This window comes from Pseudonaja textilis, chromosome 2 (assembly GCF_049901715.1).
Source record: "Pseudonaja textilis isolate UNSWEBS1 chromosome 2, rPseTex1.2, whole genome shotgun sequence".
Classification (NCBI taxonomy): Eukaryota; Metazoa; Chordata; class Lepidosauria; order Squamata; family Elapidae; genus Pseudonaja; species Pseudonaja textilis.
The window spans coordinates 79,203,233-79,229,860 of NC_141991.1; the positions used below are offsets into that span (position 1 = coordinate 79,203,233).

Here is a 26,628-nt window from a genome sequence, read left to right on the forward strand (position 1 = left end):
TTGCACCTGCCAGCTTATTTTTTGAGTATTTTATTACAATATGCTAAGATGTATGATTGACCAAAGGTAAGCTGTGTTTTGCATATTATTTTACAAATTTGGAAATTTTTGTATTAAGACGCATATGCATAAAATGTTTTACATAGCTTCTTTTAAATATATACTGAACTTAGTATTATTTGCTGGTATCTTCCAATCAGGACTATCTGTGTACAGATATTACATTTATGTTGGCATATTCCATTGTGAGCATTTTACGTTTTCTCCAAAGAGCAGAACACTTTTTGGGCATTAGCATCATGGTTTGTAGGATGCATAATTTCTATATAGACCAATCAGCCTGATATCAATACCTGGGAAGATACTGGAAAATATAATAAAAAACAAAAACAGATCTGCCAACATCTAGAAACAAGTAAAGTAATAACTAGCAGTCAACACAGGTTTGTTAAGAACAGATCATGCCAAACCAATCTTATTTCATTCTTCAACACAGTGACTAAATTAGTAGACCAGCAAAATACTGTGTACATAATATATTTAGATTTCAGCAAGGCATTCAACAAAGTAGACCACAACCTACTTCTTAGTAAGCTAGAAAAAAGTGGAATAGATAGCACCACCACTAGATGGACTCACAACTGGCTGGCAAACCATATTCAATGAGTAGTCCTTAATGGGTCTAAGTCTACATGGAGGGAAGTAAGCAGTGGGGTGCCACAAGGTTCCTTCTTAGGCCCAGTACTCTTCAATATCTTCATTAACAACTTAGATGAGGGAATAGAAGGGGAACTTACCAAATTTGCAGATGATACTAAGCTGGCAGGAATAGCTAACACCCAAGAAGATAGGCTCAAGATCCAGATGGATCTTGACAGACTAGAACACTGGGCCATATCTAACAAAATGAAATTCAATGTAGAGAAAAGTAAAGTCCTATACTTAGGCAAGAAAAACTAAAAGTACACATATAGACTGGGTGAAACCAGGCTCAATAGCAGTAACTGTGAGAGGGATCTTGGAGTCTTAGTGGACAACTAGCTAAATATGAGCCAGCAGTATGCAGCAGAAGCCAAAAAAGCTAATGCAATCCTAAATTGTATTAACAAAGGGATACAATCAAGATCAAGGGAAGTACTAATACCACTCTATAAAGCCTTAGTATGACCACACCTGGAGTACTGCATCCAGTTTTGTTTACCACATTATAAAAAAGATGTTGAGACAAGAAAAAGTATAGAGAAGAGCAACCAGGATGATTAGGAGACTGGAGGCTAAAACATACAATGAACGGTTGCAGGAACTGGGCTTGGCTAGTCTCATAAAGGGAAGGACCAGGGGAGACATGATAGTGGTCTTCCAATATTTGAGGGGCTGCCAAAGGGAGGAAGGGGCCAAGCTATCTTCTAAAGCACCTGTAGGCCAGACAAGGAATAAGGGATGGAAACTGAACAAGGAGAGATTTAACCTGGAAATAAGGAGAAACTTTCTGACAGTGAGAACAATCAACCAATGGAACACCTTGCCCTCAGAAGTTGTGGGAGCGCCATCACTTGAGACGTTCAAGAAGAATAGAATAGAATAGAATAGCATAGCGTAGCGTAGCGTAGAATAGAATAGAATAGAATAGAATAGAATAGAATAGAATAGAATAGAATAGAATACTTTATTGGCCAAGTGTGATTGGACACACAAGGAATTTGTCTTGCTGTAAACAGTATACATAAAGAAAAGATACATTTGTTAAGAATCAAGAATCATAATGTACAACACTTAATGATAGTCATAGGGTACAACCAACAATCAAATCATACTAGGAAACAGTCACTGCCATCTGTCAGAAATGGTGTAGGGTCTCCCGCTTGGGCAGGGGAGTTGGACTAGATGACCTACAATGTCCCTTCCAACTCTGATTATCTGTTATCTGTTATCTGTTATCATGACCATATGTTTCCTTCAAAGTGTTTTTGAAGTGTAGCCACCACAAGGAGATCTACATGGAGCGTTTCTGGGAGTCAGTTGGGATATGTATTTAATAAATTATTATTTCCATAGTACAAACTGTTAGTTGCTACTCCATTGTATCGTTGTGTAGAGAAACTTAGCATTAAAATGCCAATCTTCGAAATGAAAAAAAAGCAGAGCATCCTTAAACCGGATTCTGACTGATAATGATAAAGCTGCATTTGAAATGTACCATTTTAGCTTTGATCAGATTTATTTGATGAAATGTTTCAATCTTAAAATCAACCTCTGCATAGGGCACTAGATGTCAGGGAGAACAGTTCTAGCTCTAGTTTTTTTTCCTGGCATTTCTTCATTATATGGAGAAATATTTAGTCACATCAGCCTACAATCTGAAATGATATAATTGTGGAACAAGTAGCTGAGCCTCTTGAGAAGAATAAGGCTTTATATGAATGATAGATGAAAGGAATACGAGTGATTTTGGTATGCCAATAAAATGAAAAAAAAATCAAATTTAAGTATAAAATGTTTTAAGGTGGTGGAAGGTTGCAAAATATTTTTGGATGTCAGAATCTTGTCTTTGTTAATGTCTCAATCTTTCATGTTAAGATGTTATAGTGTAGCACAAATATTCTATTAAGTATCCATAATACTAATAATAGAAACACTTTCTAATAAAATAGTGCACAGATAAACTGTTGGATGCCTTAGAATGTGAAATGTGAAAATGTGCATCCAACCTAAAGGCATTGAAATAAAATGTATGAAATATATTGCTATTTAAGTTCATATGTAATTAATCTGATAATTGTATGAATCAATGCCCAAACATTATTTTCTGTGGAATTGGTCTAGAAAAAAAAAGATATGAGTCTGATCACAAACTGCTCTTACTTCTTTCCAAGCACTTTTAATAAAACTGGCAGAAAATATGCAATATTAGTTGATTATAATTAATTTTGTCATTCTACAATTAGTGAGTTTAAATAGCTATATTAACATATCGTATAAAATAATAAGATTTGACAATCCATGTGTCATTTAGATCTACTAAGCAGAATAACTTAAGAAGATAAATAATTTAACATTTAGTGGGAACTGGAAATTTTGATACCTTCACCTGGCTTAAGTGAAAGAGGTGTTGCAGTAGAAGTGGCATTTAAAAACCACTTGGCAGTGATCTAGAGAAATCTCAGTGTGTTCCTTCTGTTCCTTCTCTGAAGAATGTGATACGAAGAGTTGCCTTTGCCTGAATTGTAGAAGCAGATGGAGCCTATAGATATTCAAGCAAATATCTGAATATTATTCCAGAGAAGTAATGGGATCACCTGTGTCATCTCTCTCTCTCTCTCTCTCTCTCTCTCTCTCTCTTTTTCCCTCCCTCCTCATTTCTTTAAGATGTTTGTATATACATAAGAATTTGCAACTCTACAGAATTCTAAATTTATTTTTTTCCTGCTGGTTTTGTAAGGAAAAGACATGCATGTTCTACTGTCTGGAAAGAAGGCATTTTATTAAATATTAATCAGAATAGAGCTGGAAGGGACCTTGGAAGGCTTCTACTCCAACCCCTTCTCAAACAGGAGACCCTGTACCATTTCAGAGAGGTGGATGTCTAGTCTCTTCTTAAACCACCCCAGTGAGGAAGCAACCACAACTTATGAAGGCAAGTTGTTCCATTGGTTAATTGTCCTCACTGTTAGGAAGTCTCTCCTTAATTCCAGGTTGCTTCTCCCCCTTGATTAGTTTCTATCCATTGTTTCTTGTCTTACCCTTTGGTGCTTTGGAAAATAAGTTGGCTCCCTCTTCTTTGTGGAAGCCCCACAAATACTGGAATACTCTTATCATACCCCTTCTTTTCTCTAGACTAGTCATACCCAATTCCTGCAACTGTTCTTCATATGTTTTAATCTCCAAGCCTTTGATCATCTTAGTTGCTCTTCTTTGCATTTTTACCAAAGTCTCAACATCTTTTTTGTAATCTGGTGTCCAAAACTGGATGCAGTATTCCGGGTGTGCTCTTATTATATTGTCAGGCTGCTGACAATTGGGTAGGTGAATATAAGACTCAACTTTAAGATGATTGGAAAATTCCAATGTTCGTATCTCTGGAAGTCTAAAGGTTCTTTTTGAAGGTGCCTGGAGCTCCAGGTCTTCAGTGTTGTGATCCAAAAAGGACTCAAGGCACAGCACAATTTCTCTACTGGAAAGAAATAGAAGAATATTATTTCTCCACCCAACATAAATTATTGCAGAATTTGTTGATTCCAGTATTTGCTAGAATTTCAAACTTGATTCTGACTTATTATTATAATATTTGTTTGGCTATCTATACTTCTGTGTCCTGTCTCATTCCAATTTGTACATGCATACAATTTATACATTCGTAATGCTTCCTTTAACTTGCAAAGCAGCTGTCATATTGCAAAATATATTTGAGTTAACGAACTGCTGCTGAACACTTAGCCTGGTGTTGGAATGAAGTGTTGAAATAATACCTTTAAAAACAGCTCGGTTTCATAACGAAGATAAATTTTAAAAAGGCATATTTTGCTGATCCTTCCATTAGGCCCATGAGAAATATAAGTGCAAAGAAACATTATTTGAATTTTATTGTAGGACGAGGATACCCTAAATGGTCGATACCTACTTTTCTATTATGCTATTATTTTCTTCATTTCATACATCAGATGTATTGGTGCAGCACATTTTTCTAAAACTGTTTATCCACATAAATATCATGTTTAGGTCTTAAAGGCCATTTTGCCATTACTAAAGTCAGAAGAGAATAATTTCTTACACTAGGTTAATGATAACCTTGCTATCCATAGAAGTAAGTAGCTGGCTGTTTTTTGATCTAAGGACACTTGACAGAAACTCTTATACAACACTAAAAGGAAATTTTGGGCAATGTTATTATTCCTTGTTTTGCCTATTTTGGGGGAAATGCCATTTTAAATTAAGCTTCCAAAATGTCAACAACTAACAGCCTACCCTTAGGAAAAGAGGACTATTAGTAGGTCTTGCATTAAGGTTGCATTTAATCATTTCTAATGGCAGTAGAAAAATAATGCTCAAGGCATTATAGCAGGGCGTGAGATGATTCATGTGCACAGTCCTGTGAAGAATCATTATTAGGAAAAATGTTTGTAGTGGAAAGAATTAACTTTGTACAATGTAAAAAGAGGTAATTAGCTTGGCACAAAATCCATAAGGTCTTCACATTTTCTTTGATGCCAATCTTTTCCATCAGCATAGTCAGATCATCAGCATCTTTCCAAAATCAAGACTGGATACAGAATTTTTATCCTGTTAACTGGATGGTCCTGACAGCTCAGAATGCTTCTGTTAGGCTGGGAGGTAACATCTGTTGAATCTTCCTTTCTTTTAAATCTCCATCTCCACCCCACTACCAATTCTTCTAGTCGACAGAGACCTCAATCCTTAATGTGGGTATTCTACAGTAGATGTGAGGAATTGCAGGGAAAGAAGACAGTTTGTGATATCCATCCCCCCAAAATCCCTCAGACGATTATGATTATTGGACAGAATAAACTGTAGACAGAAGAGAGTTATTCTGTAAATGTAAAAGGCAATCAAATGAATGAACGAATGAATGAATGAATAGTAGGTTATGGGGGCATTAAACAGTAACAGTAATAGAGTTTGAAGGGATCTTGGAGGTCGTCTAGTACAACCCCCTGCTCTCACAGAAGACCGATACTGTTCCTGATAGATAAAAGCCCCCAGATATGAAGCACCCACAATTTCCAAAGACAATTTGCTCCATTGGTTAGTTGTTCTCACAGGTAGGAATTTTCTCTTTAGTTCTAGGTTGCTTCTCTTCTTGGTTAGTTTCCATTCATTGTTTCTTGTCCTGCCTACAGATGCTTTGGCAAATAAATTGGCCTCCTTTTCCTTGTGGCAGCCCTTCAGGTATTGGAAGACTGCTATCATCTGGTCCTTCTTTTTGCTAGACTACAGGAACCATTTGTACTTCAGTTTGAGATGCAGACAACACAGACTCATCCCCAACAGCCTATGCCTGTCTTCAACGGAGAAGGGTCACATGGCAGGCAAGACACCTCCACATCCATTTGCATTACTCAGGTAACCTGTTGAAAGAATGCAAATGACCGGCTGTCTTCAAGGAGTATTAATCCTTCCATTTCCCTGCCATCCAGTCAGAGCTGAAGAAGCTTCTTGGATGAGAAGCAAAAAGTCTTCAAAAAAAAGTGGAAAGTCCAGTTGCCTCTTGAAAAAAGCACCTTTGGGACAACCATGACCAGGATGACTGAGAATCTCCATAGACATATTGATCAGTGTATTTCTGCAATTAATTTGGGGTGCTAGACCTTCTTTTATTGATCCTCTTTCCCCCTTTCTGTTCATTATTTTCAGAGTATAAGCACCAGATCTGAACTATGAAAAGATAAAGTCTCCCCTGAATCATAAGCAGATCTTGGTTACTTTATGGACACATTATGCAGGTTCAGACAAGGTCATCCAGATCATACCACCTGCTGGGACTTGAGGTATAAACATGACTGCAAATGCAAATCTTGCAAAAGTTGCCCCATTTATTTTGTTCCATATCAAAGGCTATCAATATATACATGTTTTGGATTTGCACTGACCTTTATCTGTTTGCTTCTACATCAGTGAAACTATGATAACTCTGTTTTTAGTGATAACTTTGTTATTATTAAAATAAAGTTGCATGCCAAATTCCTACATCAGATTTTTTCCATTATCACAGAGTTAAAATCTAGTCTTGGTACTAATGAGATTAGGACAACTAAAATTAGAGCAACTTAATTTTATCAGGATTATATATCTCTTTGATTTATGGATTCTAGTTTAAGTACGGATGTTTGTATTATTTATTTTAAAGAATGTGACCTATTTTAAACTTTTCAATGTACTTTCCAAGTTGGAGCTTTCAGACGACAAATTTACAGAGTATAAAATTCCTGTTTGAATAGAGGACAAAATAAAGAAGTTGAACAAAGAAGCTCCATAAATTCAGCAACCTGATATCACAGAGACCACTTGGATGCCAGGATTTGTAGGGGAAAAAAACATCCCTCTATTGCTGCTGTTCCCTAACAAATGGATTTTTATGGCTCTGTTTATGAAACTGTAGGCTCTAAATAGTTATTGTATCTAATTGCCAATTGTAAATTTTGGCATAGATACATTACTGCTATATTTGGGCCACATGCAACTTCCAATTATCCTGAGAACACACTGCCAACATTCAGGGGCAACATAGCCAAGGTCTTGGCAGATGTAATCCTCTCCATGAGGTGGGCCTGGAGGATACAGTTAAAAAACTTAAGAAGGTAGCTGTGACAATGCAATTGAAGCTTCACCTGGTTTCTTTTAAAGTATGTTATATGTAAAAAAAAAAGGGACATGGTGGCTCAGTGGCAGAGACTCTGGGCTTGTTGATCGAAAGGTCGGCAGTTCAGCGGTTTGAATCCCTAGTGCTGCATAATGGGATGAGATCCCATTATGTGTCCCAGCTTCTGCCAACCTAGCAGTTCGAAAACATGTAAAAAATGCAAGTCGAAAAATAGGGACCACCTTATTTAGTGGTATTTAGTCATGCCAGCCACATGACCATGGAGATGCCTTTGAACAGCACTGGCATGTTGGCTTTGTAACGGAGATGAGCATCACCCCCTAGAGTCAGGAGCAACTAGGACATATGTGTGAAGGGAACCTTTACCTTTACATGTAAAAAACAGACAGAGATTCAGTCATGCTGTGGGCAGTCATATCCTTATCAGAATCAATGGGACACATAGGAGCAGAATGTATTTACAAAGCAACCTGTTCTTAAAAAGTCTACCAGGAGCTCACCAAAACTTCTGTTTTTCAAAATAATTGCAGATTGTTTTTTAATTGTTTGGGATGGGGATTTTGAGGATAGAAAGGGGGACAAGAGGATTTCGTGAGGCAAATTCTCCCATTCCTGTCTTTAGCACAGAACAAGACTTATTACTCTGAAAAAAATTGACAGTTTTGATGCTTTGGGGTGGTTGAGAAATTTTAGGAGTGGAAACAGGAATAGCTTGCCTCCAGAGATGACATCATCCTCTTAAAAGACCTGGAAAACATTGACCAACCTCATCCTGATGATGTACCTCTTCGTTGGGTTCCTACAGTGGTCCTCTAGAGGATCCAGAGGCTGAATTGGATGTTGGCCACCTCAATTTTGTTGAGTCTATTTGATACATCCAAGTAGAGGCACCCACAATTTCCTTTTCATTAGTCGCACTGCATCAAAATATATAATAGCAAATTTTGCACAGTAATTCTGCTCCACTCAGTGCAACTACTTCTTCTATTGTTCTTGAGTTTATAACCAATATCATTGGATAAACCAAACCCTCATATAACAAGAGAAAAATATATTTCAGCCTCACACAGAAGCATATAACACTTCAGCCATGTTCTTCTTTAGTAGTTTTTCAAAATAGTCACAACTGGAAGAATCTTGTTGACGTTGACCTATCTTAGAAAAATAGTGGGTACCTTTGGATCTAGAAAAGCACCTGCACGGGAGAGCACTTGAAATGTCAGGTCTCTAGGATAGACATCTCTCCAAAAGCAAGAGCCAATCACTTTCACTTATTGTTGTCAAGAAAACTATCTAGACAGATCCATTTGATCAGCAGGAGTAATACACAACTTGAGGGAGCCTATCTTTTTCAAAAGCAGCACTAATCGCCAAAGAAACCTGTGGTAAATCAATAAACCAGAAACCAGTTCATTTCTACTGTGAAAACTGCACATTTGTTATTATGGGACGACAGTTACTCTGCACTCACACTGTCAAGTCAGCGTGAAGGGTTCAGCTTGCTAGGTTTAATTAACCATAATGTTTTTTAAGAACAAGGGCTACTCCCATTGCACTGTCTTAACATCTGGGACTCCAGCTATGATTTCCACTTTGTTCCTCACTCTCCTGTACTGGTGCTACCGAATCTGGATTGTCTTTGTGACAGGATGATAGCAATCAAGCCTGTTTCTTGTTAATTTGTTCTGATGATCAGGACAAAGCATAGACAAAAAAGATAGAAAAATAGTTTGTCTTCATTTTGTTAAATGCATTTTAAAAATAAAGGAATTGCATCCAAATTCCTTAGAGCCAGCATTTCCCCTTTGAAGAGCACAGTAGCAGTTATCTTCCCTAACATTCAATGTGTTAACATATAATTTGCTTTTGTGTGTCCTTGTATTGTGTTGCTGCCTAGTTGCTAATTATGTTTTAGCCACTGGGTTAGCAGAATGTAGCCTGACCTGTTCTTGAATCTGTTCTACTTGAATCAAACATGTCATGTTCAATAACTGAAATGTTAAGGCACTGAAATGTGACAGAGGGACCAAGGCAATAATACTTGTTAGTGGAACTATTGTGATTATAATCTGATCATTCACTATTAAAGATTTATTACTTTTCTATTAAAGACAGACTTTTCTAACAAGTGCAATCAGACAGATACAAGCTTTATACTTGAATTCTTGACAGATGCGCTATAACATCACAATAATCTTACTCAGCATTGGCAGCTGGAAAATGAAAATAGTTTTGGAGAATTTTTGTTTAAAAAAAGGATAATTGGAAAGAAATGTAAAATTTAAAAAGTAGAATTATAACCTTAATAGGATTATATAATTACATGTAATTGAGTGTTAGCAAGTTGCTTTAGTTCCTGGAGGAACAGCAGATATAAATCTAAGAAATTAATAAAATAAAATAAAATATTTCACCGAGGAGAAATATTTTCCCTCCCAAATCAATTCATAGAGAGTGTGGTGTAGTGTGATGTAGGGGTGATTGTGTTGAACTTAGACTAGGAGAACCAAGGTCAGGTTCTTCGTCAACCACAAAAGTTCATTAAATGGTTTGGGGTAGTCCCAAAATCTTTTCCAGCCCAAACTACCTCACAAAATGGTTGTAGGTTAACAGGAATGGAGGGAATCAGTTCTTACACATGTGACTTATTTATCACCTAATGTTATAGAAGACCAGAGGCTTTGAGGAATGAAAATCAAGGTGAACTTAAGGAGCATTAAGCTCAATAGTCAGGGTTTTTTTGTGCATACAAATACTTAGCACTAGAATTTTCTGCTAGGACCAGGATCATGATGGATTTGTCTTTACCTTAGATATTTTGAAAAATTGGTTTGGATCACTACGTATTCAATTATCCATATAACAGAAATGAATAGAGCCGTATGAGGATCAACTTTTCAGACATTTGGCTGAACGTGTACAGGGCTGACTCAAGATGCTCCATTCTGTACTATCTCCAATATTCATGCATTCCCAAAAGGTCTTTTGTTTATTTGAACTTGGTTACTTTCCACACAATCCAGGAATAAATCACAATCTTGGATCGTATGGAATAACTGCATCTACAATTATGAGCTCTCTTTCAAACCTCCAGCTGAAAATATGGAAGTTAGGGAGAAAAATGATGGTGCCAATATACCTGATCCCAGTCTCATGCCAGGCTGACCATGAATACATATGTTCCCTTGAATATCTAAAACACATCCATGTGACCACTTTTTATGGATCCCATCACTCTGTGATTTTCTGGAAAAGTTAAGGGTGATGAAAAAGATGGAGAGATATCTGGAGCACTGTTGGAGGTCAAAGAACAATGAACTCAACTGAACAAGTTTAGGGGTAAATTAAAGCCCACCTATTAAAGCCTACCTTTTGACAGTAAGGGGGAAGGAAGTGTCAATAATTGTTTGTCCTTACTATGTCTATTAGTATCCCTGTTTAGAGTGACTATAGCCTGTTCGGGTGCATCTATAGGACTTAGTGAAAGATTTTGCAGAACACTGTCAGAAATAAACTCCCCTCATTCATTTCCAGTTATATGCCAGCCTTTGAATAGCTCCTGTGGAGGTGCCCATGCCATGCTAACTGGGAGGAACTGGCAATTGTTGAATCTCAGAAACAAATTGGGGTCTGGTAACTGCCTATTAGACTCATTTCCCTCCTGGCTGGTGAAGCTTCCTCGGAGAAAGTTTTCACAGTGGTCAGCCATATTGGACAATTTTAATCTAGTATAGAACTTTTCCTTTTTAGTGAAGTTATTGAGAAGGTGGTCACACAGCAGCTTCAGAGTGTTCTTTTTCAAGGTTGGGAGCACACACACGCAGACACAGTACTCAGACGTTGAAGCAGATAACAGTAGACAGGAATGTAATTCAAATGCCTAGCAGAGAGTGCTTACCTGAAAAATGTCAATACAGTCTAAGGAGCAATAGCATACTACCAATATGTTCCAAGTGTCACAGAAAGCCAAATCAAGTATCCAGCTAGTCCAAGAGTCAAAGGAACAAGAATCACAAACAAGGACTTCAGACAATTGTTTCCAATAAAGACTGACAACAAAACAGATACCTAAATCTGTCTGCCTACAGCTGGCTATAATCACTCATGTCTCATCCTTTGGCTAGTGAGGAGCCTCATTGAGGACTGTTGCTCTGCCCACCTTTGTATGCATCTAGCCCTGAAACTTGGGGTTGGGGGTTATGCCTCATTATCTGATTGCTCCAGCTGAACAGAAGATGCCTATTTAGGCTCAATTGGATCCTGGCTTACTGAGTCTGGACACAGATAACCCTAAAGCACTGGTTCAGCTGAAATTACACCTTCCCATTTAAGGTCATACTGATTTATGATTCATAGAACAGAGAATCCTGAATGAAATGGATTTTGCCTTTTAGTAAAATTTCAGTTAGGCCTGGGACAGCATTGGTTGCATTCTAGATGACTTCTGGCTGAAGTGGGATGAGAATAGTGTATCCATTCTTGCTCTATTTGTCCTCAAAGTTGCCTTCAATGCCATTATATCATTCTAGAGCAGGGTTGCCAAACTCCCAGGAAGAAAAAAAACAGAGCATGGGAGGTGCACGGAGCACCCCTCCATGCTCCATTTTGGGACCTTCCTGGCCTCAGAGGAGCCTCTGGGGGGGGTGTTTTTGCTCCCAGAAGCTCCCCTGGGGTTCAGGAAGGCAAAAATGGAGGGGGCCTGAGCCCCTCCCTCCATTTTTTTGCCTTCCTGGGCTCAGCAAGGGGAATCCTGGCACAGCTGATTATGAGGCTGGCTGCCTCATGTGCTGGCCACACCCACACTCAAAGGGGAGGAAAGTCCCAATGCATCATGGGACACTGCCGTGATGAAGTGAGTTTGACACCTCTGTTCTAGAGACATGGGGTAGGATTGGCCAGAATTATATTATGCTGGTTCTCTTTCCTTGACAGGCAGTTCCAGTCAGGGTTAAAATATTCCTCCAAGTTCAGATTAGTCTCATCCTTGCTGACCTTCTAGATCCTAGAAAATGGATATAGAGTCTGTAAAGTGGCAGTATTACTAAGAAAACCAAGTATATGTTCCCACCACTTATGTTTAATTATTTTTGTTTGGTTATTTTGTTGCATTGCTTTTTGTGTTTCTTTAACTTTGTTTGAGTTTCAAAATCATATATGTGAGATGGGAGATTATATAAATTTAATGAATGAATGAATTGTTGGAATAGTGTGCCAAATAAAACATCCTCTTACAACTGTTACTTTAACAGCAATAGCAATAGCACTTTGACTTATATTATATACCTCCTCAAAGCACTTTACAGCACACCCCAGGAAGTTTACTGTCAAGATTTTGCCCCCAACAATCTGGTTCCTTGTTTTACTGTCCTCAGAAAAATGGAAGGCAGAGTCAATCTCAAGTCCATCAGGATTGAACTCCAGGCTGTGGGCAGAGTTAGCCTGCAATACTGCATTCTAACCACTGCACCACCAGGGCTCTTTGAAGTAGTTGACTTACATAACTGTATGTGCAGATCAGAACTAACAGTCTATTACACAGCTGTGTCATCTAGAGCAGTGGTGGGATTCAAAAAAAATTACTATAGGTTCTGTGGGTGTAGCTTGGTGGCTGTGGCTAGGTGGGCATGGCCATGTGACTGGGTGAGCATGACTTTTTTTCTTTTTTGCAGCCACCCCCACCCCATTGTTTTTGCTCCCAGAAGTCTCCTCTGGGGCTCAGGAAGAAAAAAACAGAGCATGGGAGGTACACAGAGCACCCTTCCATGCTCCGTTTTGGGACTTTCCTGGCCTCAGAGGAGCCTCGGGGGGGCGTTTTTGCTCCCGGAAGGCTCCTCTGGGGTTCAGGAAGGCAAAAAATGGAGGGGGGCTGAGCCCCTCCCTCCATTTTTTGCCTTCCTGGGCCTCAGCAAGGGGAATCCCGGCACAGCTGATCATATGAACAGCTGATTTTGGGGAGAGGGAAAAACAGAAATACCTTAAGGGGCGAGCATCAGGCAGGTGGGGTGAGCGAGGATTGGGTGAGCGGGACAAGTGAGCCAGCGGTGACTGGGTGACTGGGTCAGGGATGCGGCCAGCCAGAACTTACTACCAGTTTGGCAACCCATGCCAAATCCTTGCTACCAGCTCGCCCGATCTGGTGTGAACTGACTGAATACCACCACTGATCTAGAGGTTCCTCTGTTTCTTCTCCAGAACCAGGAAGTATGAGGGGGCGGGGGAAACACCATTGGTCAGACAGCCCACTGAAGCAGGTTTGCCTTATTGTAGAAATCTGACTGACTGAGCTTCTGTTTGAGACAGAACTAGTGACCTTTGTGGCAATAGGGAAACTCTTTTTTATTATTATGAATGGACTCAATGAATTCCTTATTAGTGTAACTGGAGGAGGCAGAACCAAGATTTCCAGATGTTTATTTGCTTTTAGTTTTAGCATTGTCCTTCTCAAACTTTAGGCCATGAATTCAGTCTGCTAAAGTTCCACTGATAAAGGAACCATAAAGAATGGTTGCAGGAATTGGGTATGTCTAGTCTAGTGAAAAGAAGGACTAGGGGAGATATGATAGCACTGCTCCAGTATTTGGGAGGCTGTCACAAAGATGAGGGGGACAAACTGTTCACCAAAGCATACCCAATTCCTACAAGACAATAATCAATGGATGGAAACCAATCAAGGAGAGAAGCAACCTAGAACTAAGAAGAAATTTCCTAATAGTAAGAACAACAAACCAGTGGAATGCCTTACCTTCAGAAGTTGTGGATGCTCCATCACTGGAAGTTTTCAAGAAGAGACTGGACAGCCAGTTGTTGGAAATGGTATAGACACTCTTGCTTGAGCAGGGAATTGGGCTAGATGACCTCTAAGATCCCTGTTATTCTATGTTCTGTAAGTTCATCTTACAAGGAGGACCAGCAGGCACAGCTCTCCTGCTTTAGAGATAGTATATTAGCCGTATTTATCCCTTTTCTCATCATATTGCTGTCTTAATGCTACATAGTAATTAATGTAACATGGCCTTCTTCATGCTTGGAATGTCTATGTATAATTAAATTTGCCCAATGTGAGAATTTCATTTGGTTCATTTCTGTATAAGAGCTCATTAAAATTTGCAATTTTTTTCATAGAAAGGATGTAAACAACATACTATACATTATATCAATTATGGTCATATAAATATAAAGATACACGATCTCTCTCAGAGATTCCTATGAATATTAATTGTTATGGGTAATTACTATCATTGTTTTAAAATCTTGCTATTATATAAGAGAGAATATATTTTCTAACCTTTTCTTTCTTATGTGGACATCTTGAGAATTTCTTCATATGACTTCTGCTTGCTTTGATATACCTGAGGAAAGGGAAACAAAAGCCTTGCCCTTTAAGGAATAGGCAAAGTTCTTTCCTTTTGTGGATTCAAATTTCCCGGCTGGGAGAAATGCAAAATGATTTGGTCAGCTGTGTTGAAAGTCAGAATCAGTTTATTAATAGGAAGGCAGGTAAGAAATCTCACAGTGTTCCTAGGATTAATCTAATAAGTGAGTAGGAAAACCTCTCTTTTATACACTTCCGGTTCTTTGATTTGTAGGTGTGAATTTTTGAAGACTTTGATTTTTGTGTGTGTGTTGAATTCTTTTCCTGGGAACTTGGTTTTATGGTCCTGATCCTTTGTAGTTGCTTGTTTGCTATCGTGTTTCCTTCCTGCCATGCCTTTTGGTTTGCTTTTCACAAGTTTTTATAACTTGCCATCTATTTGATTTCTATGGGAAAGGATCTTAGCTAGTTTGTAGGGTTTTTTCTCTGTATCTCATGCCTGTAATTTTTTCCTTCCTTTGTTGTGAAAAGTAAGCTGGCTCCAGCTATTTTAATAGCCCTACTTGACAAAGGGTGGGGGCTGTTTCCCTAGAAGAGTGGGGAATGGTAACTTCCAACATACCAAATGCTTTCTAGCAAATCTGCCCACCTGGAAAAATATCATATTATGAAAAGTTTTGCCAGCCCAGGCAACAATTAAGTTAACAAATGGACTCTGATGATGCATCTGTAAAAATAAAAAGCCTAAGAGTAGGTAATTAATTTCATGGGTGCAAATGCTATGCTTTGTGGACAGACTTTATTACTATTTTATTACAGTCCACAAGCTTCAGTAAGGAAGGATCAATGAAAGAGGAAAACAGATTAGAAAAAAAAAAAGACACTGTAGAGGTAAGAGGAAAAGTGTTAAAGGTCAATATAAACAGGAAACCTCATGAGAAGCAACTTGTTTGAATAAAGGGCAATCAAGTGAAATCTGATATAAAAGTCAGACCTCCTACAGAAGCTCATGTAGGACAGCTAGAATAAACACTTCCTGTATTCTTACTTCTACCAGAAGCAACAAAATCAGCTTCAGAACAAATTCATGTTACTTTAGAGGGATTAGGGATTAAAACAAGAATGGTATGGAAGTATCCCAAATTCATATTCACAATACTTTTCCTTTTCTATTATGAGAAAGTATTCAGGAAAATGGGGGGTCAGTTTGGTGCTATTGTTAAGGCACCAGACTAGGCAGCAGGAAACACTGACTTCTAGTCCTGATGTTAGCTAGATCATTATGGGCCAGTTATTCTATTTTGGCTCTAGGAAGGGAGTGATGCATTACAGGATTCTTTTTTCACATATAAGTTCTTAGTTTACCTTTTACATGAAATCCTAAACATATCAAACAAAGAAACAAACCAAAACTATTGTGCTGACAATAAATGGAAGAAGAGTCCTGCCAGATGTCACTTCCTCCTTCCCAGCTCAGCTACTTGGCACCGAAGAACCGGGGAGATATTGAGAAATTATGCTCTTATTTGCAATCAGTACAAAAAGTGCTGAAGTGACTGTATTGCGGTCATTCATTCTATTAACAAGATGGCAATTTCACCAAGTCAGAAGTGATTAAATGGAATAACTGAGATAGAAGAGATTTCTCTCCCTCTTTCATTCTGCCTTTGCATAAATCTGTTCCTTCTCCTAGTAAGTAGCCTTGCCTTGTGGGCTTTTTCTTTTTTTTGCCCCATGCCTACCATTATTCCTGTTGTTTCAATAACCATGAAACATACTCTTCTAATTGCAAAATTCACAGCAGGTAAACTGCTTTTTCATCCATGCTGAACATTGCAGTTTATAAATGCATATCCCTCTGTTTCTTCCCTAGAAAAGTTGGCATTTGCTGAATTTGTAATTAGTTGCCAATGATATCTAGAACACGATAGTCTTTATTAAACTCCAAAGCCCTTCGGGGTCATGTATTGTCTCTCCAATACATTTCTGGTTGTGCCTTCCAGCTAGAAAATACCAGCTAGATAAGTTCTAATAATACAGGGAACTTTGAACTGGGCCTAAAACACTGAGCTTTTTTGATATAAAAACTTTTATGTAGAAAATTATTTGTTTTCTCAGGATTATATGGTTATTTAATATAACAATGAATGCTGAAGGGTGTTGAAGACACAAGTCTTTTCTACAAAGAAACAAAGAAAAAAAGCTCATGAAAGTTAGCTCAACTCTCAGCAAAACAATAAAACTGTCAATTACAACAGCCATATATGTATGTTTGAGAAAGAGAAAGACACATATGTTGGTTGTTTTGTCTTTGACTTAAGTATGAATGCAGAATTCTAAATGTCTGTAGTGCTTGATTTTTTTCTTAGAGAATGTGAGTCAAATTTCTTGTAATAGCTATCGTAAAACTCTTTTTTCAGTCACTTGTCTCTTGTCATTATTAAATCTTACACAAGGCTAATGGATTTTGTTCTACAGTGGTGCTCAGCTGCTTTAAAATTTGGTACTCAGAGCATTTCCCCATCTTGTATAATGAACATTTTCTAAATCCAATTTCTTTGTGTCTTATAAAATTCTCTCTCTCTCTCCCTCCCTCCCTCTCTTCTTCCCTCCCACTTTGTGTGTGTGTGTGTGTGTGTGTGTGTGTATTTATCATCTATTGAAATTTTGGATTTTGAAAACACAGACCATGACAAAGAAGCATGCTTGTATTTGAAGATGAAAAACTTTAACTGAATCCAGGTTCGTTGCCAGTGTGAGGCTTCAATGTTTATAACATGTCTGAAATTAGAATTTCATCTAATTTTAATGTTTTCATCCAATTTAAACGTTGTAAGCCATACTGTGGCTTTGAGAAGAATGTTCTGATGTTAGGGCATTTTGTTGAATTTAAAGTCCTTCTGCTGACAGATCAAGTGGTTCCTCCTGATTTTAAAAAGGCTTAATGATTAAAAAAATAAAAGATTAGTTGTCATACTAAAACAGAAACCAAAATAATGTTGATGCTAAGAATAGAATAGAATAGAATTCTGTTAGTGTTTATGCTCATATTAATGCTTGCTCACTATATACATAAACACTTGGCCACTAGAATTATTGTAAATATTATTTTCACTGAGCTTATAAATTACTATATTTTGTGCTCTCTCCCTCTACCTCTCTCTCCCACTCTCCTCTCTCCCCCCACTCCCTTCAATGCACCAAAAACTATATCTGTCTGCTACTTTCTTCCTCTGGATACAATTGTCTTCCTCCTACTGCTCTGCCTAAATAAATATCTGTTGAATATTTTTATTCTAAAATAAAACTCTTATTTCAGTCACTTGTCTCTTGTCATTATTAAGTCTTACACAAGGCTAATGGATTTTGTTCTACAGTGGTGCTCAGCTGCTTTAAAATTTGGTATTCAGAGCATTTTGATGCAAACATTTTGTCCCAGTACTCAAGTTCGTTTGGTACTTGAATTTGTTGGTGCTGGCTGCCTTGTAATTCGCTGCATTTTTCCTGGGAAATGAGTTTATTTGGTATTCATCATTTTTTTGTACTCATTGTGCCTCCTGGAACCAATTAACAATGAGTACTGAGGTACTGCTGTATTTGTTGCCCTTTAACCCTAAGGTAGTATCCACAATTAAAACTAATCCACAACTTTCAGTACAGAAAGCCTGAACTTTGTTTTTAAAGTCTCACAACAGATAATACATTACAATATATCACGTAGCTGAACAATGAAATCCCAAGGATTTCCAGGAAGTGAATTTTCTTTAAATGTTGCACTGGTACTTTTACCAGGAAAAAGAAATTAATGACAGGGGAACTTTCTTCTTGGAAGACAGTTTTGTAAGATCTTTTCTAAGAGACATTAAAAGTCTTCTCCATCCTCCAAGGATAACATGAATTATTGAATTAGCCTTTTTTCCCTGGCATTAGAAGAGAATTACTGTTGATAGGAAAAGAAAGAGAAGGGCCTTGTGGCACTTAAAAGTCAGAGCAGTATTACAGCTGAAGGTCTGAAGGACTAGAGTCATCAAAAGTGAGTTACTCTTTAATCTATACAGCTCCTTTTTTCTCAGCTTCTGCACCTCTTGACATCATTATTAATTCCAATGTAGGGTTTGTTTTGTTCTTAATTTTCACTTGTATTACTGATTAGCAAATGGAATTGCATCCATTCGGGTGTTTAGATACCATTTCTGGCTACGAATAATCATCCCCAAATATCTGAAGGGCATCATCAAATTAGGAAATAAAAGAAAACATAAAGCCTTTCAGCACAAGTTCAAAGTAACACAGCCTCAAAGAAGGTACTGGAAACTACCAAGGGCAGAAACTGGTTGGAAAATCAGTTAGCAGATACGCAAGTTGGTAAAACACCTGTTCTTTGTCTTCTCTGTTATTTTCAAAGCCCATTTCTCTGGCACTTTGTAGCAATACATGAAAGGTTTTAACTTAAAATGATGCTGTAGCCTTAAGCAAGCGTGTATGTTTTATGATATAAATGGAGACTATAGTCTTAAATGGCAGAAGTGACTCTGCTGTTATAAAACTCTCACTATGGCATAATGGAATGCATATAGTGCATTTAGTTAATATTGATACATATGTTTTATCCTGTGTCTCAGACCCTAATGTAGCAATGCTAGTAACTGCTACTGATGTTACTGAAACATAGCAAGGCTCTTTCAGGCTTCAGTTCACCGCTGTTTACTAGGATAATAATTCTTACAGCAGTGATTGAAAAACAAGACATTTAAAGCATGGAACAGCTTTTTAAGGTGTATTTTCCCACTAGCAACTTCTGAAGACATCCATTGCTGAACCAAAATTACAGTAATAAGGACAGGCTTCACAGTTACTCTATGGCCATGAAGACAGTAAATATCACTAATGGGGAAAGGAACAAGCTCACCAAACATTCCCATTCCCCCCACCCCGCTTGCCTATGACAATCTTTATTGTCTAAGCCAGAAAACATATATGAAAGCTCACGTCATTATAGCCCTTCAGTTGAATTATCTTTTCAGTTGGCATTAGCCAGTTAATGCAGCCACTTCTAAGGAGTTGGGTAGTAAATGACATTTGTTGGCTGTTATGCTTGCTGTAACCTTCTGAGATTATTTATTTATCCAATTTCTATAGCCAACTATCTCAGACAGTTTCTCTAACAGGCTTGATTTGGGGTCCAGCCTTGCACAGAGTCTGCCTCTCATGCCTGGATCCCACGAGAAGAAGGGATGTGATCTATGAATGAAGATCGAGAGTTCTACCCCAGCCAGACCTAAGCAGCAAAACCTTGGAGGACTTTTCAGAAGCCTCCAAAGTGACAAGGCAATCTGCAGTGTGCTAGAAATTTACTGTTGGCAAAAGCTGAAAAAAATAATTTGAGGCATACAATGGTAACAACGGTTACTTGTTTAGTAACCGTTTTGAGGTTACAATGGCATTTTAAAAAACAACAAAACCAGAGGTGGTATTCAGCAGGTTCTGACCACTTCTGGAAAACTGGTAGCAGAAATTTTGAGTAGTTCAGAGAACTGGAAAATACCACCTCTGATTGGCCCCACCCCCATCTATTCTCTGCCTCCCAAGTCCCAGCTGATTGGCTGGGTCTTCTTTTGTTGCCCTGCACAAGAGGACAGAGCTGGAAAGTAGATTAGTGGGGTGGGGAGGGAATGGGGATTTTGCAGTAACCTTCCCCCAGAAGTGGGGAGAGAATGGAGACTTTACAGTATCCTTCCCCAGACATGCCCAACAAGCCACGTCCACCAAGCCATGCTCACAGAACTGGTAGTAATTTGTTTTTGAATCCCACCACTGAACAAGACAATTTTTCACACTTATAACCACTGTTGCATCTTCATGTTCACATGCTTTACATTTGGATCCTTGACAACTATTTCATATTTATGACGGTTGCCGTGTCCCCGGGGTCATGTGGTGTAGGGTTTCCTGCCTAAGCAGAAGGTTGGGCTAGAAGACTTCCAAGGTCCCTTTCAACTCTGTTATTCTATTCTACGCGATCCCCTTTTGCAACCTTCTAACAAGCGATGCCAGATTCATTTAACAACCAGGCTACTAACTTAACTACAGCAATTCACTTAACAACTGTGAAAAGGAAACTTGTAAAATGGGGCTAAATTCACTTAACAAATTTCTCATTTAGCAACTTATATTTTGGGCTCAACTGTGGTCGTAAGTCAGGACTACCTGTATAGCCTGCTTTCTGCCATAGATTTCTGTTTTCCCTTTTAAGAAATTGCAACCAAGATCGGAATAATTTGATGGGACATCGTAATCAGACATTTAGTACCACAAGAGTGCTTTGTGCTTTTCTGAGCCTATTTAAATTTGGAAGCAAAAGTAAATTTACTATACAGGGGTCAGGTGCACCACAAGTGTAAGGAGTGCCCATTTAACAGTAATCACCAGCTATATTGAATTCCTAGCCAAGAAGTTTTTATTTACATTTTGTTCCTATTACTTTAAAAGGGGCATACTTCAATAAGTGGCAAATTCCAACATCTGTCAAGAACAAAATTAGCAAATAGAGCAGAAGGACCAAATCAAAAGCAGACAATGTATAATAAAAGGTATTGGCACCATGTAATTTTATATCCACAGTGGTTCTTTACTACTATATTTTAAGGGGGGGAAAATTCTTTAGTAGTTTTATCAAAAGGGATCTATCATTACAGAGTTAAACAAATGATTTTGTATGAAATGTGACTTAAAGTATTTAGGTTCTAGAGTGGACCAGATTTAGACATATAGGCCTTTGAATGAGTATTTCATTACTGCATATGCCTGAAGTGCTCAGCTTTTGAAATTCAGCAAATGTTTAAAATTACAGTATTGATTCATTCTCCCTTCAATCACATGATTTTACAGGGCTTTCTCAAAGCTTTCCTTGCCTAGAAAGCTATGTTTTCCACATAGCAGAAGGGAAATTGTTTTTCCAGCAGTGTTGACGTGGGAGGAATTGTAGACCTGTAGACAGGTTGTGTATACATTTCAGCTAAATACACTCTATATAAAATGTGTACCAAATGCATCGTACCAGCAGGACGGATGATTACAAGATCAGTAAATTCTCACATTACAAGTTTAATTTGGTGCCGAAGCTTATATGAATCGGAGCATGAGCCTTTCTCTCTTGATTGGTTTTACACACACACACACACACACACACACACACACACACGTACTCTTCAAGTCTACCAACATATTCAGTCTGTTTCATGGTGGATATGGCCAATTATAAAATGTTAGGAAGAGGATTCGTTCAGCAGTTTTATACATTGTATGATATCAGTACACATTATCTGGCTTAAAAAGAAACCTGAAAAAGAGCCAGCTTATGTTTAATAAATTCACCAAAGAAAGATTTTTTTTTATATCTCAAGAAGAACTAGACATAGTAGACCACTACATATACCTTGGCTAATGGATCTCAATGGAAGGTGATACAATAAAGAAAATTGAACAGCATGTTAAATGTGGTTGGCAGGCATTTGGCAAGCTAAGCACAATTTTTCAAGGACAATCTCCCTCTATGCCTGATGAAAAAAGTTTTCAATTAGTGTGTGCTACCTGCTCTAACATATGCCAGTGAAACATGGACACTAACCTCACTATCGATAAAAAAATGATGGAACTATACATGCTTGGTATTTCAAGACAAGATAAAAAGACTTGCACTTGGATTAGAGAACAAATGACAGTGTACAATATCAAAAGAGTAAAAGAATTGAAATGGAAATGGGCTGCGTCATATAGCAAGAAGAACTTATGGCAGGTCAACTAAAGTAGTCATAGAATGGATCCCACTTGATACAAAGCATCCACAAAAGAGATCTAAAACAAGATAGATCAACAAGCATTGTGGATCCAATTGGCAAAAGAAAGTTCAGGATGATATTGGTGGGAAACATATGGAAGGGGCCTTCATCTTGCAGTGGATAGACAATGGCTAAAATGATGATAATGATGAAGACGACACATCATCTACTGCATAGACTTTCTTTCTGAAACTTTTGGAAATATTATTCTGCAGTTTGTCATCATCCATTTCTGACCTTATTGGTCTTTCCTCTAAGAAGTCCAGAAAACTGGAATATCGAGTTTGCAAATATTTTTCTTTATCCCACCTTTCCTATATTTGACAAAGTGCTGGAAGACCTTTTTATTTTCTAGTCTTTTGCAAGGTCTATTTTCTGTGTAGTCCTTGCATCCCCTTTTTCCTTTCACTTTTAAAATTGGATTTAATGTGTTTTATTGAATTATGTAAAACCGCTAGACTGCCAAAGCCATTTTATTATATTACACATATCCTGCTATGCACCTATAGGTCATAGTGGTTGGGTGATGCATAAATTCTTGTAATCTTTGGCTGTATATGTTTCAGCCTTCTGAAAAAAACATTAAGGGAGTAACACTAAATTGCAAGCTTAATTATAGCACTTAGACTTATATACCACTTCACACTGCTTTACAGCCTTCTCTAAGTGGTTTACAGAGTCAGCATATTACCCTCAACAATCTGGGTCCTCAATTTAGTGATCTCAGGATGGTGGAAGGCTGAGTCAACCTTGACCTAGTAAGACTCAAACTGCCCAACTGCTGGCAATTGGCAGTCAGCAGAATTAGTCTGCAATGCTTCATTCTAACCACTGCACCACCACAGCTCATAGTAGTCAATGAATCACTGAAAGATGTTGAAAGACCATTTTTAATATAAACACAATGACATATGAGTTACATATTGGGTTTGTGATAGAAGTTAATAGAATGAATCATAATCTGTGGCAGTGAATTCCAGAAATTAATTTGCATTATTTTGAAGAAATGCTTGTTTTCATCTGACTTGGGATGGTTGCATTTGTCAGTGATGAAAAGCCAATTACACGACTTACCACTCTAGCTGAGTTCATAGCTTTTATTAAACTACAATTTCATTTCTTTAGTATTGACTTAACATGTTTTGTTAAACCTGCCGTTATGGATTGAAAACCATAATTTATGGATTAGCATTTGCTTTATTGGGACAATTGTGGCTTGTATGACAAATAATTATTTTTTTTTAAAGATTTGCCATAGTGTGTGAATCTATGCTTCATTGCATTGGTTGTTGTTTACTCTACCTGATACAGCATGCATGGGGTTGTCGTGTTCATAGATTTCTATTTAAACTAGTAATGCCATTGTGAATGGGATTGACAAATAATTTATTCATTTTTTTCCTTATTTTACTGAAAGCAACCTTAAACCATAGAAATTAATTTTAATAGCTTTAGCAACTTTGAATCTGTCTATCCTTGGGCTAAACTGACAAAGGCATTTTTATATTCTAAAGCAGGAAGAGCAGAATCCACTATTGTAACCAAAGGAATTATGTTGTACAGGTGAGTCTATATTATTGCTGCTTTGCTATATGAGTTTTCCACCTTTCATACCTTTAATATTGCAGAACCTTATGTTTGCAGTTTCCCTTCTCATATCTAATATAGACTTTAGATTACAGTTTGCACAATTTCTTACCTGCTCCTCCCTTCCAACATGTAAATATTGAGATCTGTGAAGAGTGCACTCACCATAAATGGGGGTCACATCACTATTTATTCTCTTATTTTTGTTTCTTCCCAACCCAACCTCATGTGTTTATTCCCAGGGTAAATCAACAGAAAAGGAATCAGGCAAATAAAATATTGGTGCATATGTGGGATCAATCATTCTTGAAGGGAAAAAATTACATATGCTTGTATAGAATGTAATTATCCGTGGTATTTAAAAGTGTCCAGTGGAGGTATGAAAAAAAATGCATTACAAATAGGGTGAGGCTGCAATCATCTAGCCTTAGCCATTGTTATTACTTCTTTGACCTTGCTTTCTCGCGACCCTTGAAGAGATTCCCTTAGGGCTTTCTTATTATGATCAGAAATCCTACTTTTCCAGAACTCAATCAATACAGGAAAGAAGGGATTCTAGAATTAAAGTCTTGTATATTTTGAAATATTTTGGAAGACGTCTGGGGCAAATTAGAAAATCTTACAGAATTACATTTGGCTCATCTACATATAAACTAGTGCATTAGCAGAATGGACTCAGATTAAGATAAGGTCAATTCTGATTATCTTACTTCCCTAAATGCACGCACCCTGGATATATCATGGGAGAAGAAGATTATCTATCTCCAATTTATGTGCCATGATGGAGACTGTACAGTTCCATCACTTGTATATATCTGTCAATGGGGCAGTAAATACAATTAACAATAATAACCTTTTTTAAAATTAAAGTTGTACAATCTTTTTTTTTCTTTTTCAAAAAATAATATTAACTATTGCTTTCTTTTTTAGATTTTGAACAAGAAAAATGGTGGCACATTTTCTGAGACCAACTGATGCTGCTGTCTGCAACTAATAAAGAACATCTTTTTCTGCAAGAGCAGTTTTTTATTGTATGTTAAAAGTATCCATACATGGGCAAGAATCCAACCATTTGATAAACAGTATTGTTACATCCCTACCCGTACAGATCAAAACACAAGGCTGCTGGAAAAGGTTTCTGTTTGTCTCTCATTAACCTTTCTCACTTTTGAAGAAAAATGAAAACAAAGAGCCAAAATGCAGCTCATGATTAAACAAGGAAGCAAGAAAACTCTAGAAGGGTATTTTTTTTTTGAAATAGGGAAAAAATAACTTGGAAGGTAACAATCTTCCTCCCGGTAAGATGGAAACATGTACTGGAAAGAATAGAATAGGTGCAAATTAACATCTTCATTCTACTAATGATTCTGGTCACAAAAATCTGTTTATGCAACACATATAAATAGAACAACTTTAATAACACAGGCATTTCTATCCTTTTTTCACTCCTATAGTATGTTGTTAGCTACTCACCAGAAGATCTTTGGGAATTTTATTAAGGCAAAGATACTAGAGATTTTCTTATTTTTTTTTAAATTTTGCAAGACTTGGAACCACACTTCTTAATCACCACTAAGGAATCTGTAATTTTATTTAACTTGCTTGAAACAGTGAATAAAAGCAATGTATAGTTCCAGAGCAATATTGCATAAGGCATGGGAGTGACAGTTATTTTTGAAAGCAATTTTAAAATAAAAACATTTAATAATACCTTTGGTCTCAGCTGACTTTTTGTTTTTCTTAATCCTTTTCCCACTTACATTTATAAACAAATAAAAGTGAATAGTTAGTTGGTGCTGTGGGAACTTTTAGGGTTGTTCACTTATGGCCTATCCAAATTATCATAACTCATGAGTCTTTAAAAAAAACATTTTCCTGTTGATGGATTTTTGATACATGTCCTTGTTTTGAAATATATGAATAAAATGGAAATTAGCCTAATCCCTCTGGTGATTTTTCTATTCTTTAATGCAAAAGATGTAGATAAGGAAAGTTTGTTTAGATGGACTGTTTTCAAATGGAAATTAGAGAGGGCTGAATTCAGAAGAGGTTCCATTTAAGTAGAAGAAATTAATCCTGTTTCTGTTGCCTGACTTTCTAGCTGTTTTCTGCTCTTTGCAAAATACAATATACAATATATATATATTTCTCCATCACTCGTTTTCCCACTGCTTTTCCATCTGAAAAACTCTCACAGAGGATATATGGGATTTAATGAGGGCTGGGAACAGACAAGGTATGTACATATCATCCTTGTCAACCATGTAACTAGTCAGTACATGAACCCTGGATGACATCCATGTGAATTTGATTGAAATGTTCTTCTCCTCTGGAAATACAAGCAAACAAAGGCCATTACTTTTCTATCAGACTGAATCAGAACTGTTTTAAAAAGGCAGAAGATGTGCTTGGGACATCATTAGAAGACAGAAGTTTCTCCAAAAATTTAAAAAGGTAATTAAACTTTGGCTGTACTCTATATGACTTCATTAATACCTTCTCAGAATTTTCTTGGCGAGAATATAGAAATGGTTTGCTTTTCTCATTGCTTTCAT

General features: G+C 37.4%; 1 long non-coding RNA gene across 1 annotated transcript in view; it reads left to right on the plus strand.

Moving 5' to 3' along the window:
• Positions 1–25,168, plus strand: part of LOC148126926 (uncharacterized) — a 102,935-nt gene extending 77,767 nt beyond the window's left edge. Inside the window, exons 2-3 of the long non-coding RNA XR_015741427.1 lie at positions 24,001–24,049; positions 25,004–25,168. This is a non-coding gene — a long non-coding RNA (uncharacterized LOC148126926). The remainder of the gene's footprint in view (positions 1–24,000; positions 24,050–25,003) is intronic.
• The last annotated feature ends 1,460 nt before the right edge of the window (positions 25,169–26,628 follow it).